We start from the raw sequence: 12,536 nt of genomic DNA on the forward strand, positions 1-12,536 counted from the left end.
CCTTGATGAGGTGATTGAACCCTATGAAGGACTCTCTTGCCTGTAGAAGACAGTCAACCTTCCAATGCTATCTATATTCATGTGTATTCTTATAAGAGAAATTAAATCTACCTTTAGAAATTTAGAAGAAATATTTTCTAAAATTTGGAAATTAATGTGCTTACACCAGCTACATCCTCCTGGGGCTGGTGGCGGGGGTCTGGGGGGGGGTGGGTGCTGGGGATCGGGGGTGGTAGCAGTTCTTAATTTCTAAGCAACACATCTTCCAAGATAAGGGCAAACAACAGTAAAAAATAAAATCCTAAACAGACTATAGCCTAAGCAGGACCATTTCTTTAGCCTGGTTGCCTTTGACCTTTTCTGCCTTTTGTGGCTGTGATCCTACAACTCTACCATATGTTAGCACCTCATCTACTCTTTGGGGGGCTTTCATATAAGATAGCAAATACATCATAATGATAGGCAAAGAAAATTACTTAGGCACTGAAAAGTAATCAGTTTTTGGCACACATTCTTTTGGTCATGCTCAAGTAATTCATTTGAGTTCCTAGCCTCGCTGCTGAACCTTGTTAGGTAATTTTTGAATTGAGTTACCAATGAATATTATCAACTGATATGGGCTTTATTGGAACCTTTCCCATAACAATATTCAATAAAAGCCCCATTTGGATTTTCAGTTTCCTTTTTGAAGCTAAATAAGGTAATTTTCATGTTGTTTGCTAGAACAATTCAATTTGAATGAGTAATGAATAGCTATCCGTAGAAAACACAAAGAGGACACGTCTTTAGTATTAAATTCTGAGAACCCAATACCTGTGTCTTAAACCTGGCTCACCTTTAGCATTTTGGTGTGTAACCTTGGACAAGCCATTTTATTTTTATTTTGTTTTTGATAAGGCATTTCAAATTTAATGCAATCCAAACTATTTATAAATTGTAGTTAATTTCATCAGCATACGAATTACCAAAGTGATCTATATGAGACTAAGGTCTATAAAAACCAAAGAAATGAACCTTGAAGTCTTGGGAATGTATACTACAAATGAGGGCTTCTACAAAGTGGCATTTTTTCTTGGCTCTTATAGTAAAAATCTGTCATTTTCTTTATATTTTCAACCATTCAATTACCTCCTTCATTTGATAAATTCTCTCCCATATAAGTCTTGTTAAGAAGTAAAGCCCAGCCCTGGCTGAGTAGCTCAGTTGGTTAGAGCAGTGGTCGGCAAACTCATTAGTCAACAGCCAAATATCAACAGTACAACGATTGAAATTCCTTTTGAGAGCCAAATTTTTTAAACTTAAACTTCTTCTAATACCACTTCTTCAAAATAGACTCCCCTGAGCCAAAAAGCGACTTCTGCGCATGGCACTGTACGTGTGCGCCCGCACGTGGTATTGTGTGGAAGAGCCACACTCAAGGGGCCAAAGAGCCGCATGTGGCTCGCAAGCCGCAGTTTGCCTACCACTGGGTTAGAGCATCATCCTGCTATGGCAAGGTTTTGGGTTTGAGCCCTAGAACTCGAAAAGAAGAAATATACAATCAATATGGATAATTATAAAGCAAAAAGCAAAATCTCACATCATCTCACAAGTCCCTCTCAGTAAGGGGAAGTACTGTTGATATTTGTTGTGTGTGTGGGGGGGTATTTTCTGGGGAACAAATCATATACATATGTGGCATGAGGTGACAAGTGTACCCACTTACACGGAAGCTTCCCACAGTCAGCTTGCCTTTGTTCAAAATTCAGGAAAGGGGACTTAGAAGAACAATGTGATGGGTGTGTCTCTTTGGATGTATTGTGCGTTTTCCTAGAATTAATTCACCAGAGTCTCAATGTGAGACGCTGCCTTATGCACAGGTGAGTTCAGTGAGCAGTTTCTACCTTTCATTCTATTTGTTTTCACAATATGTGACTCCAGCCATGAGGAACAAAGCTGTTGCCTGCAGATAAAATGCCACATAAACAAGTTGACAAGGGCAGAAGGCAGAAAACATATGGCAAAATGTGCACATGTTGCTAAATGTAAATACCACTTGAAACCATCTTTTTAAGTATTGCACACTTGCCTGTGATGATGTAAAACTAAAATATCTAGGTATTCCATTAAATAGTCAAAAAAGAAAAAAGCAGCTGATTCAGTATATTTGTATATATGTGAGGTTGAGGTGAGGGATAGGGAACAAAACTTCTTTAATGATATAGACAAAACTCATAGTTGAATGATTTTTTACCTTTCAGTCAAGTATTCATTATAATAGCATTATAGACATATGTAGGAATAAAAAAACAAACAAAAAACAACACAATAATATGAGCTCAAAGTATAATTTACTTTCTTTTTTAAATTTGCTTTATTATTGGTATGGCATTTTATTTAGGCCTTTCTTTAATATTCACTTAATTAATTATTTATTGAGATTACTAGTAGACTTTATGCAAGGTTGGGTTTTAAATGCTGAAAATACAGAGCAAAGAAACCCATCAAGGTTCTTGCTCTCCACTGCTAACATTTAGCAAGGGTACGGGCTCAATAACTTGAAAATATATCTCTAACTTTTAAAGAAAAATGATAAAGGCAAAGGGTACTGTATTTTTTTCTGTGTATAAGATGTCCCCCACTTCTCCAACCCAAAATTAAGACATCAATATTTTAAACATTTTGCTGGTTTTCATCTTAAGGCCTTCTTCTTTTCTGGCATCTTAAGGAGTTGTTCTTCCTGTTTTCTCCACTGTCTGATCACACACTCAGTGGGAGGAGGTCCAAATTGTCTCTCAGCAGCTCTATTTCCATGCTCTTTTGCATAGCTGATTACATTCAATTTGAATTTTGCAGAGTAAGACAATTGCTTAACGGTATTTATCTTTTTATTTTTTGACATCTTTATGGGCTCAGAAAGCTCTGATCCCTGTTGCATCTGTGCACACTCTACCTCCACCTCCAATTAAGGCATCAGCTGACATCAGTAACAGTAAGGCTCGTGATTGGAGGAAGCCTGTTTGACAAGGTATGGACAGCTATGCAGCACCTGTTGGGCTCCCTCCTAGGCTGACTTCCATGTATAAGAAGCCCCTCGATTTTCAGTCTAATGATTTTAGAAAATAATAACATCTTATACACAGAAAAATACAGTAATTATGTTTTTACACACCCCCCCCCCTTTCAGATAAAACACAGTCATGTTCCATCCAATTTAGTGGATTGTCTAAACATCATGGACTTTATTTTTATCAAACTGCTGATATTTAAGATGCTTGATGAAGGGGCATGTTTTGTTCTTTCCCTCTTTCTTCACCTCCTCCTTATTCCTGCTGGGTTCCTTTCAAGACTAGATCAGCAGAATGAGGTTTAGAAAGAAATAGCCAAATATGATACTCCAGTCTCCAAGTTCCCATCTAGCCCTAGAATCTTGGTGACACAAATCTGGTTCTTCTAAGAACTCTCTCACCCTGCTTCACTCCTGTGGTTGGTCACCAGGGGTTGGGCCTTTGAGTCTACAGCTCCCAGAGCTTCCAGCCTGGAGGAAAAATGCCCACCTCTCCTTTTGTAGCCTACCTCTAGCAGTGTTCCTCTTCAGGTGGAAACAGGACTGTTTTATCTGAAGGAGAAGGGAGGATAAAAACATAATTATCCTTTGTCTTTATCATTTTTCTTTAAATAATTCAATTTCAAATCCCTTGTCTTCTCTTAAATAGCTTGGGTGGGGTGGGGTCCAATTATCCTGTCATTTAGTCAGTCCTATAAGAATGTATCTAGTATCTCTCTTTAGGATGTCCTCTGGTGTTTATAAGTCTTGTCTTTGTGGCTTTTGTAAAGGTTTCTAGACAACAGAATAAATTCCATGTAATACCTGTTACCTACAATATAATTAAAGGTTATAATAAATGCTGAGTGAAAAAATGAAGCCATATAAAGGAAGAGAAAGTAACTATCTTTCTCAAGGCAAAGAGTGAGGGGGGATAATGCTCTCCAACATGATTTCATTCATTTGTGGAATGTAACAAACAACATAAACTGATGAACAAAAACAGATCCAGAGACAGAGAAGCATCGATCAGACCGTCAAACCTCAGAGGGAATGTAGGTGAGTGTGGGGTAAGGGAGAGAGATCAAAGGAGTTGTATGCATGCATATAAGCCTAACCAATGGACACAGACACCAGAGGGGTAAGGGCCTGACTTGGGGGGTGGGGGAGCAATGGGGAGATAAGGACACATATGTACTCTTAATCAATAAAGAAAAAAAAAGAAAAGAAAAGAGTGAGGGGGAAAATTCCCTTCTCTTTCCTCCATCTCCTGGTCTCCTGCCAGGACCTGCCATAAGTCAAATCCAGTCAGTAGACCCCTGATGGCAAAGCCTGAGAAATGCAGCCTTGGGGGGTAGGAATTGGGAGTTGTGGTGAATAAGGGGTGGGAGAGGGGGGTTGGTCTCCTAAGGTACAGAGCAGAGCCAGAGAGAGTATGGATCTGAGGGCTCAGGACCAGTGTGCAGGTCATCTCCTCTAGCTTCACTCCTTCTAAACTTAGCTTGGAGACCCCCAAAGAGATTGATTTTTAATTGTTTAATTGCTTTAGGTTCCAAGAAATTTCCATTTTTGGGTCAGTAGAATATATGACTCCAGAATGATGGAGTTTTAGCTCATAGCTTCTTTAAGTATTAGGAGAGTTGTTTTCTCCAGTGAGCTTTGTAAGAGGATCCTTCAAACAGGAGACCATACTTTGGGGAACAGAAGAGAACATACAGCAACCTCTTGTAATCCCTGTGTGTTTGTAAAACTGTGTTTTTCAAGTTTTCCCTGGCATTTATTTATGAAAAGTTGTTTTTCAAATATAAAAGCAGATTTTACTTTTATTCACTCTAACACTCCTTGATTTATAAACAAGATGCATATACTTAAATATCAGATGGGTCTCTATACATACATTCAAGAGAAGAATCTAATCTATAATAATAAAAGCATAATATGTTAATTAGACCAGACATCCTTCCGGACGACCTTCTGGTGGCCGGAGGGAAGCCTGGGTCCCAAGTGCCTGCCGGAGACCAGAGGGAAGCCAGGGTCTCAGGTGCCAGAGGGAAGCTGGTGCCGGCAGCCAGGGGAAGGAAGGCCTACTCTTGCATGAATTTCATGCATCGGGCCTCTAGTAACATTATAAAGTAGAAAACAAAAACTGGAATTTTAATTATTAAAATGGGTTTTATTATAATTCAGTTCTTTTGGAATAAAACATAGATATGATTATTTATACATAACTCAAGTTATAATTACAACTTTACAATCCCACATTCATTAATAGGCCATCATTTTGTATTCTACTGTTTTTCTATACCACAAAGCATTGCTCACATCAAATATTTTTATAACACAGATTAAATTGTTCTTTTTGTATGGTAAAACCAGTTTATAAAACTTTATGATCTTTGGAAAAGTCAGTTACTCTGACTTGCTCACTGTGAATTTTATGCACAATCACTTCTAAGTCATTCTAATGAGATTTAAATTGATCCTCAATATTATTTCAATCATCAGATGAAAAGATGTCAAACTGTCATCAATTTTCCAATCCTATTTAAACTCCTCATTGTACATATGTCCAACCATTTTACATTACATATTTAGACCTTTTTATTTGTTCTACTACCAGTGAAGAACACATTTTCTATGTGTAGTTTCCTTCTTATGTACTTCAGTTTTCTCTGCATTTTTCTCTTATATCTCAGTTTCTTTCGTCTTTACTTAAAAGTGTATGTTAAAATTTAACTCATGCAGCTCACATATTCAAATCCCACTCCCCCTTCCTACCTAAAAGGAAAGAAAAACCAAAATGAAGATGGCTCATTTTGTTAGTTAAATAATTAAGAAACTATATTCTGGGTTCAGCTTTAGCTGTAGGAATACGAAACAACACATTTTCTGTGCTCAAGGAGTTCACAACAATTTAAAAAAGAAGAAAAGTAGGGCATCTTGTTTGCTTCAAATGTAAACTTCAGGGTCCAGAATTACAATTATCCCCATTAATCATAGGTCTGCTTTTCAAATTTGTCTCACCAGTGAATCCATTTCTAGTTGTCCCGGTACTGGCTGGATTAGTTGTAGAGCACAGAAGTGTTACAGAGCAATAATTAGGTGACAGTGAATCTTTATCTTCTTATTTGTGCTATGGCCTTGTTTGAACAAGTATATATTTTTTATTGATGAGAGAGAGGGAGGGAGAGAGAGATTTTTGTTGTTCCACTTATTTATGCATTCATTGGTTGATTCTTGTTGAACAAGTATATTGACTTAAGTATCTTCTAGATATTTTAATGGGTCTCACATGATGAATAACTCTCACAGATATAAAGCACTATGGGCTTTCTTATCGATCATCATCTAAATTAAAATCTGAAGACAGAATTTATTGAAAGTTTTGAGTGGCTGTCTAATCTTGGTTTCAGGTTTACAAACAATTTTCCCTCCAAGGTTTATAATAATGTTTATCATGTACAGGGCCTGCAAATATGTGGTTGAGCATATGAGATTTCTCTTTTAATAACCATTGGCCTATTGTACTTGTGAAAATACTTTTGAACATTAGTTCAAGAGCTTCTAAACAAACTATGGACCCTCTCTTCAGAAAAATTGACATCTGAAGAGCACTTATTTTGGGTGTTTATGATACCCATCTATATATATAAAAACCTAATATGCAAAGTGTCTCCTCGGGAGTTCAACCGACCAGGAGTTCAATCACTCACTATGATGTGTGCTGACTAGTAGGGGGCAGCGCGGAATGAAGGGAGGCCCAGGCCAGCAGCCAGCAGCCACTAGGGACCCTGCCCGTGCATGAATTTTGTTCACTGGGCCTCTAGTATATTAATAAACACTGACATGATATCACAGGGATAAGAGAACAAGGATAATGAAACCATGAACTTATGGGTTTGCAGGTGCTAGTTTATCAGGACAATTAAACGTCACTTTAGAAGTTAAAAATCTGGGTTTCAAGAGAATAGGCTTCCAGACATATATTTTTGTGAAGACAGTGGGGAGAGGAAAAGAGAGTCAATACTGACTTTGATCTAGCTGGAAATGATTCTGGCTGGAGAGCATGAGAGGCTGGTTCTGGGTGATGTGCTTTTAAGTGGCAATAATATGGATTTGTGAGGTCATCTGACTCTGTGGCAGCAAATATGAATCTCTATTTAAGCTTTAAAAATATTATGGTAAAATACACATAAAATTTATCATCTTAACTATTTTTAAGTCTACAGTTCAGTGGCATTAAGTACATTCCCATTGGCCACCTGCATCACCATCCATCCACACAATTCTTTTCATTTTACAAAACTGAATCTCTGTCCCCATTGTTCACTTCCTGCAGCACCTAGCAACCACCATTTTCTGTCTCTGAATTTAGGTATCTCATATAAGTGGAGTCATACAGTATTTGTCCTTTTATGACTGACTTATTTCACTTGGTGCAGTGTCCTCAGGCTTCATCCATGTGGTAGCCTGTATCAGAATGTCCTTCCTTTTTAAAGCTAAATAGTATTCCATTGTATGTGTGTGCATATAATATATGTGTGTGTATAAAATATGCCACCTTTTGCTTATTCTTTCATCTGTCAATTGACACTTGGGTTGCTTCTACATTTAGCTATTGTGATTGGTGTACAATAGTAATGCTGCTATTCTATTGGTGTACAAATATCTCTTTGAGATGCTACTTTTAATTATTTTGGGTATTTGCCCTGAATTGAAATTGATGGATTTTATATGGTAATTCTGCTTGTAATTTTTAGGGAAAAAAAAATCACACACACCACCATACTGTTTTCTATAACAGCTGTACTATTTTACACTTCCAACAATAATGCACAAAAGTTCCCATTTCTCCACATTTCACTAGCACTCATTTTCTGTTGTTTTTTTTTTTGTTTTAGTTTTGTTTTTTATAATAGCCATCCTAATGGATGTGAGATGATATTTCATTGTGGTTTTCATTTACATTTGCCTAATGATTAGTGATGTTGAGTATCTTTTCATGTGTTTATTGAAGAACTGTCTATTCAAGTCTCTTGCTCATTTTTAAAAATTGAATTGTTTTCTTATTGAGTTGTAGGTCGGTTAAATATTTTTATATTAATTATTATTTGGAAAATAATTATTGAACACTACTAATTATATTGAGACATTTTGATTAGAAATTTATTTTGACATGACAGATGGAAATTCACTTTATTTTGACTTATTTCTAAATAATGTTATATGTCATATGATGTTAAAGTTAAAAATAGTGAATTAATTAATTACTTTTATGAGATAACAGAGGATTTTAGGATATTTTCCTTGGGATTGATTAGGGCACCACCTGGAAACCTTATGGTGCTCTAGTGTTTTAAGTTCACAGTTTAATTGTGGTGAATAAATTATAGATAAATATAAATTATTTTTTTACTTAGAGTAGTTTTCAAGCAATATTATCTCAAGCTTGTACTAGCAGAACTTAGTATTTGTATGGGATCTTAACTAAGCATCTGCTGATGATCATTTTTGGAGTCTATTGCATTTTTTAGAGAAATTGGGTGATTGAGAAAAACCCTCTTCCAAATGTAATACTTCAAGCCTAATGAAACTAGTCTTAAGTAAAGGAAAAAGATCAAATAGCTTTTCAAAGTCCTTTCCTGCCTTATAATTTTGCAATGATATATTAATCATTGATTACACTTCTGATAAAAATTAAATTATTAGCTCTTTAGTCTTTCTTTCCTTTAAAACAGGGCAAAAAAAAAGCTATAATTCATCTTAGTAAACTGTGTCTGAGAAATTTTTAAGAAGTCTAGTCCAGTAGTTTGTAAAATCCAATGCTCACAAGTTCACCAGGAGGGTACTTACTATGCTGAGCCCCACCATCAGAAACTCTGATTTAGCTATGCCAGAGGATTCTGATACAGCCTGTCCATGAACAGCGCTGGGTAATAATTAGTCAACTTCCTTGATTTACAGGGCCAGAAGACTGGGGTTTAGTCTAGTGAAGTGACCAGGCCAAGAGCACTAAGTTTGGATTTGAACCCATTGTATCTTTTGACAAAACCATAAGTGAACTGTCAATTTTCAAATAATTAGATAAAATATGTAACAACTAGTTACGTGTTATTTATGCTAAAGCCATTTCTTTTATTTTTTTTTCATTTTTGAAAATAAATATTAGAATCTGCCAGAAAATTAGCTTTGTCAGTATAAACTTTTACCCTCATTGTAAATAGAGATGAGCTAGGTAGAATCAAGATGAAATGCATGTTATACTTTGGATGATACTTACTTAATTCATCTGCTATATGTATTTTTAGAATACTTGGCATTTATTTTCTTAAAATAATGAAGTGCCCCTGTTGGAGACATTCATGCTGATTTGGATTCCAGACATATTCCCATTTGTACTTGTTGCTGTTAGTGTTGCATGGTGGTTAAGTTTTGGGCTCTAAGGACAGATTTCCTGGAATCAAATCCTGGCCCTACTATTTACTATATCTTGGACTTGGGCATCTTCCCAATTTTTATGGCCTTCATTTTCTTATTTGTAAAATGAGAATATTCATAATACTTCCATCTCACTGAATTGTTATGAAAGTTCCATTAGATGAATCATATAGATAACTTGAACAGTGCTGGAGCATAGAAATAAAACAGCAGATTTAACTATATTTACTTGGATGACCGTCCGACTTATCTATGGGTCAAAAACCACTTTGTGCTTGAATGTTATGCCTGGAAGATGTGATTATTCTAAGTGAGTGGGCCAGAAAATTATTGTAGATATAGTTGGTATTTGAAAAGCAAACACACGCATACACACACGCGCTTGCGCGCGCGCACACACACACACACACACACACACACACACCTATGTTTGAAGAACAGATGGAATGAGAGAAAAGAAAGTTTATTTTCTAGTAAAATTTCTTTTCTGCTTGAAATATAGAAAAATGGATTCAATCCTAGGTCCTAAATTGGTCTAGGAAAAATCCTCTTTCCCCGTAGGAAATTTTTTTATGTAAAATTTCTAATTGAGTCTTAAGGTTCAAGCAGAGAGATTAATTGGCAATTACATTGAAGGTAAAACTTAAATTATCTTAGCCCTTACTCTAATGTGTCTGAAAGTAGGTGAAGAGTTGCTTCCAAACACTGCTATCACATCATGTTTCAGAGGTCAGAAAACTCACAAGCTCTATCAAGATAAGATAGTAATTTTAAGTTGCTTTAGAAAAACTGATATTTGTTATTAGTGTTTAGTAATTCTGCTATTTGTTGTTTGACAATTCTTGAAATTGATTTGCAACTTTTATTTCTTTTTCATCTGCTTTATTACCTAACTAGAGGCCTGGTGCATGAAATTTGTGCACGGCGGGGGGGGGGGGGGCTGTCCCTCAGCCCAGCCTGCACCCTCTCTAATCTGGGACCCCTTGAGGGATGTCCAACTGCCCATTTAGGCCTGGTCCTATCTAAATGGACAGTTGAATATCCCTCTCACAGTCCAGGACTGCTGGCTTCCAACTGCTTGCCTGCCTGCCTTTCAGATAGCCCCTAACCACTTCTGCCTGCCAGCCTGATCACCCCCTAACCACTCCCCTGCCAGCCTGATTGATGCCTAACTGCTCCCCTGCCAGCCTGATTGCCCCTATCTGCCTTCCCCTGCCAGCCGGTCACCCCTAACTGCCCTCCCCTGCTGGCCTGATCGCCCCCAACTGCCCTCCCTTGCAGGCCTGGTCCCTCCCAACTGCCCTCCCCTGCTGGCCATCTTGTGGTGGCCATCTTGTGTCCACATGGGGACAGCCATCTTGTGTGTTGGAGTGACAGTCAATTTGCATATTACTCTTTTATTAGATAGGATAGAGGCCTGGTGCACGGGTAGGAGCCGGCTGGTTTTCCCTGAAGGGTGTCCCGGATCAGGGTGGGGGTTCCCTTGGATGTGGGGTGGCCTGGGTGAGTGTTCTGTGATGGTTTGCAGGCCAGCCACACCCCCCGGTGACCCAAGCGGTGGCCCTGCTATTTGGGATTTATTTATCTTCTATAATTAAAACTTTGTAGCCTTGAGCAGAGGCCAGGGCTATGGGAAGCTTGGCTTCCTCCATCGCCAGGGGCAACCCAAGCCTCCTGCTCTCTGGAGCTCTGTGGCCGCCGCCATATTTATTGGGTTAATTTGCATACTTGCTCCTGCTTGGCTGGTGGCCGTGGCTTGTGGGCATAGCGGAGGTATGGTCAATTTACATGTTTCTCTTTTATTAGTGTAGATTCATCACTAAATGATGGAATTGATTCTGTTTTCTTCATCTTCTTCTTATTTTAAATCATATTCAGAATCTGGAAACCTGGATGGCTTTCCTCTGAATGCTGAATACCAGGATTGCCTGTATATGCCATATGTCCAGGTTTATGCCTTTACCACTAACTGTAAGTCTTTAAATAGTGTTTTTAAAGCATCCCTGTACTTAAAAAGCCACATGGACATTTGTTCAAACCCTGTTTCCTAAGCTCCTGACCCCAAAAGACAATGATTTAACAAGTATGGATTGGGCTTAGAACCCACAGTTTTAATAGAAACCAGATAGTATCTATGGATGTGGACCACGAATCATACTTAGAGAAATAGCCCAAAGAAGCTCAATCTCATATTAGAAAACCAGTTATTAACCTCCTGTTTTTATATGGAGAGTTTCAGAAGGTCACTTCAGAGGCAGTCTCTCTTTCTGCTCTAAGATAGATTGTTCTTCCTTGGGTCTTCGTACTGGCTGTAGCATGGAGTAGTTCAAAGAATATCCTCTTTGTTGCTTTAACCTTGACTTTTATCAAGGGAAAGCCACTTAGGTTCTCTGAGCCTCAGTTCCTTTTCTATAAATAATAGTATAAATGTCAGAGGCAGTTGGGAGGATTAAGAGAAATAAAAGCTGTCTGAAAAGATGTTGCTATAGTGCCTGGGCTATCTTGAGCAATCAATACATGTTAGTTCTTTTCCCATCTATCTGCCTCATTTCTGCCACTTATCTTTCTTGACTGTCTGAGTCCTCGTGACCTCTGCCTCTGGAATATTTACTTGCATTTAAACCACTTCTTAGTCTTCATCTCTTGCTTCAGTGTGACCTTGGCTGTTAGGTTCTGAATCTTTTGTTTTCTGGACCCACTAGTCCAAAGAACTTGGAAAGCAGCTAGACATCACAATTCTGCTTTCATTGAATACTGAACTCAAGTTCTGAATTTTACTATTTGACACTTCATATGTGCCAATTATCCTATGTAATAAAAGTCTAATATGCAAATCAACCAAACAGTGGAAAGACTGGTGGAATGACCGGTCACTATGATGCACACTGACCACCAGGGAGCAGATGCTCAATGCAGGAGCTTCCCCCAGCCTGCAGGCCCCAGGACACCCAAGGTGGGTGCCAGCAGGGCCCCCCCCGAATGTGCCCTGCCAGTCGCCCTGCAGAGGAAGGTGACTGGTGGCAGCAGAGCGACAGGAGGAGGGGGGAGGGAGGAGGGAGGAGCTGGCTGGAGA

General features: G+C 38.2%; 1 long non-coding RNA gene across 1 annotated transcript in view; it reads right to left on the reverse strand.

The window, feature by feature from the left end:
- The window catches only part of LOC307111347, a 166,166-nt gene that overhangs the window by 22,254 nt on the left and 131,376 nt on the right, over window positions 1–12,536 (reverse strand). Inside the window, exon 2 of the long non-coding RNA XR_013814544.1 lies at window positions 3,556–3,598. This is a non-coding gene — a long non-coding RNA (uncharacterized lncRNA). The remainder of the gene's footprint in view (window positions 1–3,555; window positions 3,599–12,536) is intronic.

The sequence above is a fragment of the Cnephaeus nilssonii genome (genome assembly GCF_951640355.1).
Source record: "Cnephaeus nilssonii genome assembly, chromosome: 2".
NCBI lineage: Eukaryota > Metazoa > Chordata > Mammalia > Chiroptera > Vespertilionidae > Cnephaeus > Cnephaeus nilssonii.